The following is a 6,778-nucleotide window of genomic DNA, read 5'->3' on the forward strand; positions in this document are numbered from 1 at the left end:
GTTATTTAGGTAAAAGTTGGGGCACATATAGTACCATAATTTAAAAATATTTTCAAATATACAGGGGCGTGCGTTTTGACAGGGGACACAAACTTGTTTTTTAAATGGTACACCCTGTATATTTTTACATATTTGGATTCTCCTCAATGTTTCTTTTCTTAAAATATAGGGTTTTGTAATATTATACGAGGTGATTTAAAAGATAATTACGTTTTTGTGTTAATTTCGTAGTTATATTTACACCCTGTAGAATTGTAGTGACTCGACATCAAATTTCTATTTTATGTTCAAACGATTTTTAATATAGTCTACTACTATTACACATTAACAGTATAGCTAAATGTTTAATTTTAGTATACAGGGTGGGTTGAAACTCGGAATGAGTATTTTCTGAGTTTTCTTAAATGGATTTTAAGTATTTAAGTATTGTAATGAAATGATATTTTATAGTACTTTTTTATTTCTTAAGCATTCCCTATACCTAAAATGCTTTAATTTGTAAGTTATTCGTGATTCTTTAAGCCAAACAATAATTTCAACAAAAATTACGTGAAATTTTATTAGGTGGCCGTGAAAATACCCAATCAAAAATAATTTTTCGAAAAAAGAAAATACATAGTAATATAGCCAGATCCTTAATTTATTAATATTGGATAAGATATCCAAATACATTCGTAGTTAAGGTTGTTGGTGCTTAAAATATTAATCAAACAAACAAAATTCTCCCTAGTTGGCTATGACACAAAATTTGCTTAAACATTTGACATTATACTATTTAGTTTCAGATGATTTGTTACCATTACTAATATGAATTTTTCTAATGAGGAACTGATCAAAATGGCTTTGTGCTAGGAGAGTATAACAAAAATGAGCTACTCGATATAAAAATTTATCATCAGCAATTCCCTGATAGACGACAACTAAAAAGAGAAACTTTTGAAAGTGTACTAAAACGGTTTGAACAGACTAGATACTTAGATTGTAAGAACGGTTTTACTAATATGCAGATCCTCAGTGACACTAAGGATTACATTTAATTCCTGTTTTCTTCACTTACAATAGTTTTTGTTCGAGCAGATTTATCATAATCTAAGTGTCCAGTCCGTTGAAATCGTTCTAGTATATTTTCAAACGTTTCTCTTCTTAGTTGTCGTCTATCATGGAATTTCTGATGAAAAATTCTTATTGCTAGTAGCACATTTTTGTTGTGCTCCACTAGCACAAAAATCTTATTAATCAGTTCCTCATTAGAAAAATTCATAAAAGTAATGGTAACAAAGCAATTGGAACTATAAAAATAGTATAATGTCAAATTGTTACGCAAATTTAGTGTCATAGCCGACTAGGTAGAATATTATATGTTTTTATTAATGTTTTGTGCATTAACAATCTTAACTATGAATTTATTTGGATATATCATTCAATATTAATAAATTAAGGATCAGGCTAGATTATGATTAATTCTTTTGTTCGAAAAATTATTTTTGATTGAATATTTTCACGGTCACCTAATAAAATTTCACGTAATTTTTGTTGCAATTAATGTTTGGCTTAAATATTCCCGAATAACTTACAAATTAAAGCACTTAGATATTCGCTCCGAGCGTTAACAAAGTGTCAAAGCAAAATCGACCGACCTGCTCACGGTGGCGGTTTTTTGAAATTTTATAAGGACGCTTTGTGTATGTTTAAATGAGATATTTAAAAAAATGCTGTGTCACGATAGTGATATTATGTATTAATATAAACAGAAAATAAAAACGCACTTAATCTGATATAAATTCTTCACTTTCCAATATTGATTATCAGTTTGATTTTGTATACATAACCTCACTATCGCAGTTTATGTCAATAAATCTTTATTAACGAAAAAGAAAATATTTTTGTTGCACTATAAATTACAGTATAAATTAATAACTAATGAATTCTAACAATTGTATTCGGTTATTATCACTACAAAATAAAATATTCAAGTTTAACAAAATAATCCCATAAGACTCGATGTTAAAACGTCCTGACAAAATCTGACAGCGTATCACGTGACTGTAAGTAGAGGGGAGACGCACGGAGCCAATAGGGAATGCTTAAGAAATAAAAAAAGTAGCATAAAATATAATTTTATTACAATACTAAAATACAGGGTGTTCCATTTAAAAAACTCATAAAATACTCATTCCGAGTTTCGACCAACCCTGTATACTAAAATTAAACATTTCGCTATACTGTTAATGTTTAACAACAGTAAACTACATTAAAAATCGTTTAAACCTAAAATAAAAATTTGATGTCAAATCACTACAATTCTACAGGGTGTAAATGTTGCTACGAAATTAACAAAAAAACGTAATTATCTTTTAAACTACCTCGTATAATATTACAAAACCCTTTATTTTAAGAAAGAAAACATTGAGGAGAATCCAAAAATGTAAAAATATAGAGGGTATTCCTTAAAAAAAAAACATAAGTTTGTGTAACCCTGTCAATACGCACGTTCCTGTATATTTGAAAATATTTTTAAATTATGGTCCTATCTGTGCCCCAACTTTTACCTAAATAACTTTTTTTCGTATCTCTTACGACAAACGAGTAATTGGACTTTGTCACACTAATGCCCCACCCTGTATCTACAAATCATTACCACTACAATTAGGGCACTTATACGCTGTGAGCTTCGCTGGTATCGCCAACTAGCGGACTACTAATGCAACTTCGGTTGGAAAGTTTTAATTTTATTATTTAATTTTTATGGTGTAATATTTACAACGCCACGAAGTAATTAAATTGATATATGTATCAGTAAATACAAAATATATGATTCATTATGATTATTTTTTTGAGCTTTTGCTTATCATTTTTATGTTCTATTGATGAAATATTAGTTTCCTTATTTCTTACTTCCGATACTTTCACAATTATCGTGTAGATGGCGATTAGATTAATAGATAAGAAGTATAATATTACAAAATGTTAAAAAATCAAATTTCAGTATTTAAAACGTAAGTACATTTGAAGGTAAAAATATATAGGGTAGAGTGGGCCACAATGAGACAGTTAAAGTATTTAAATGTAGCGGGGCTTGACAGGTGCTGCACTTTATGAGCAGTGCTATGAATTTCATCTTTACCCATAACCATAACCCTACATTACCAATGTATTACTCTATTACATATTGTTTGACTTTCGTACTTTTTCGACACCAGAAGTTTTTTCATCACTCTATTTCATCACAAAATATTACTTAGTTAAGCAGATATTCTGTTACTTTTTATAACCAACATATAACACATGTTTATATAGTTAAATTTCATATTTATATTTTGAGTTTCTATGTTTAAATCGGTTATAATAACAAAAGAGTAAAACACTGTGCATTGGGCCATAATGAGACAGATAGATTGGGCCACAATGGGACAGAATTTTTGTTGGCAGACATAGAACTCTACGTTTCAAGTGAGAGCAGCGAGGAATTTGAAATTACTGCTTATAGTAACAGTGAAGACAAGTTTCAGACACTGATAATGACCAGCAAGAAAGAGTAGATTCTTCAAAATTTAAGCCCCTTGATGAAGACCCAAATCTTAGATTTTGCCCTTGTTAAGTTTGAGGCTAAAGAAATGAGAGATGTTTATTACATAAGTAAAGTAATCTCAACAAAGGACATAAATGGTGGTGTAGAAGTAAGTTTTTTAAGGAAAAGTTGAAAAATCCAGGTGTCTCAGGTGCAAGTGTCTCATTGTGGCCCATGCATGCCTATGAGCAAGGGTCCTTCGTGGCAGCAAAACAAATGTTTTTTTGGCGCATGTTGATTATATTTGGACGGATGGTTAACAAGAAACGCGTTTTAAGTCACAACACTTAAAAGCGAAATCAAACACGAAACACGAATTATAGGAACTGATCAGTGGGATTCTTACAAGTATAACTATATAACTGACACTGCAGAACGTCATTTGACAGAATTACAATAATTGTTTCTAAGGCCAACCTGATCAAAGATGGGTTTCAATTGTACAAGCGGATATATTCGAAAAACTTATATTATTTCTTGTAATGTCATTCTGATCAGTGTTTACATTTTAAAAAAGGCCTAAGTGATGTAAAATGTTCCCGATTTTGTTATTAACGTACTTTATAATAAATTAATTCAATTTAAGAATTGTATTATAAATTGATATATAACAAACTATTTGTTGTTAAATATTTCTTTTTAGGCTTGTTGTAAATCAAATACTCTACTAATAAAATCAATACTAAACATTAAATGTATCTTTAACACCTGTATCCTAATAATATAAACAAATTATGGAAAAAAGATGACATCTACCTAATATGTACTAAAATTAAAACCAATGATGAAAGCAAGATTATGGATTTTAGAAAAAGATCTCTTGTGAGCCTTTTTGAAAATCAGCGTTCTGCACTAGCTACACCAGCGTTTCTCAAACTTTGTTCCGCGGAACCTCAGGGTTCCGTGGAGAACACTCAGGGGTTCCGCGAAAGTTCAATTGCGCAAAATGTTATTAAACCTTATTATAGAGAACTGGTAAAATGTGTGTTGAAAAATCGCTTAGATTCCTCTTTCGAATGACACGGTAGCTCAGAGCATTAGAGATTTAGCAGCTAATATTAAGAGAATGAACTTACTTTTCATCTCAAATCATGCAAATTTTCATTACAAATGGATGGACGACTCAACCGATGTAGCTCGACTCGCAATATTAATTCTAATCGTTAGATATCAGCACGAAAACGCATTATTGGAAGATCTTCCAAAATTATTTTTTAAATGTAACTTTATGTAATGTGATTATGTGTGAAAAAATTGTGTATATGGCAACGGTGTCATAATATGTCAAGGTTAGATCCTGCTTACATAGGTAAATGTTAGGTTATATTAATAGGGCTTTTCATTCACACTCATTTGTTTCGAGCTTCTGTCATATTTCGTATAATCCGTGGATAATAATATTATACACAGATTATACAACTTATGACAGAAGCTCGAAACAAATGACAATCAATGAAAAGCCCTATTGCACGTTATTGTAATAAAACACGGAACACGTCTGTTATTTTTATATTTGGTGTTCTTTGAAAGGTATTCCATTTTATCTTGAACATAATTATTATTTTTATAAAATACAAGATTAACTTTCTAATTCAAACAGAGGAAGAATTTTAACAGCTAGATAGAATACTTCAGGAATACCCCGATTTTAACCATGCCGTAAGTGATTAAGGTAGGTACTTAATCACTTATTTAGACTTTGAACCTGGATTATTTAATTTTATGCATTTTTAATTGGTATCTATTGTAGGTAAAAGAATTATCAAAATTTGGAGGAGCAAGCAAAGAAATAAAAAGACATCTTAACATATTTATTTGTTAAATTTTAATAAAAATTTGTTGGATATATAATATAATGTTGTTTTTTCATTTTAAATGCAGATTTCATCATTAAAAATTATGAGTGAAATATAGAATAATTTTAAGACTTTTTCAACATTGTTTAATAGTAATTAAACGCCATGTTTAAAATTTCTGAAAACATTTTACATAATGTCCTAAAAAGGTTTGGTCGGCCGTCCCAAGGAGGCTTTGGTCGGCCGTCCCAAAGAGAGTTTGGTCGGACGTCCTGGGTACGGATGGTTTTGTAACATAGGACGTCCTCGGTACGTCCCGAGAATGTCCCAGGACCTAAAACGTACGTCCTCAGCACATACGAATGTCCTAGTGAGTGGTACGTCCCAGAGATGTACTTGTACTGTTTGCGAACAAAGGACCCCGCAACGGCAACACTCCTTATGGAAAAGTGGTCCCGGTCAAAGGGCCTAGCCGGGTAAGATGATGAAAAGTGCCCCCAACTCGATTCGAATTCCATATAGGTCACCGTTTAGCATATATGGTGAAATTAACTTTCTGAAATTTTTAGCCCCCTAGGTGGTCATGTGACCCACCTAGAGCGTAATTAAGGTTTTTATGTTTTTATTTTTTATCTCAATCGCATCGAGAACTAAAGAAAAACTTTAAATAAAAGAGTTGTAAGATTTAAAAAGTTCTGTCCGAAAAAAATTTAGTTTTTAATTTTTGGCGGGAAATTTAAATTTTAGAAAGATTTCAAAATTTTAAATGAGTATAAAAAAATAACTAAGGCATTCGTTTTTACGAAAAAAATATATAACGTGTATTTTTGCATAATGTTTCACCCTGAATTTTTTCAAATTTTTAAAATTGGTGAAACGCACCTTTAAAAATAAAAAACCGTATTTTTTCGGTTTTTTTTTTCGTTTTTTGATACAATTTTATACATATTTTTCAAAAAAGGTAACACCGTCACTGGAGTTGGTAAAAAACTGAAAAATAATTGGGGTTTGCTTAATAAAAATTTTTTGTAAAGCCATCCATTTTCAAGATACAGGGCGTTGAAGAAAACAAAATTTTACACATTTTTTACTATTTTGCCGAAACTACTGGCAACATTGTAATAAAATTTGGCTAGTTTTAAGAGGTAGTTGTTGTGCATTTTTTGACATACAATTAAAAATTTTATATTTATCATTGGCGCGCATAGGTGTGATGGTCTGAACTTTTTAAAGAAAAAAGATAGTACGCCACTGACATATTTCAAATTAACAATTTTTTTTGAATTCCTCGTTCAATTTGTGACAAAAAATCTATCTTCCAATTTTTCCACACGAGGCGCCGTTTTGCTGCGAAGAATAAAATATCTTAACGCTTCCAAAGTATTCGAATTAGTTTTTATAATGGATGTACGAG

Source organism: Diabrotica virgifera, chromosome 2 (assembly GCF_917563875.1).
Source record: "Diabrotica virgifera virgifera chromosome 2, PGI_DIABVI_V3a".
In the NCBI taxonomy this organism is placed as follows: Eukaryota; Metazoa; Arthropoda; class Insecta; order Coleoptera; family Chrysomelidae; genus Diabrotica; species Diabrotica virgifera.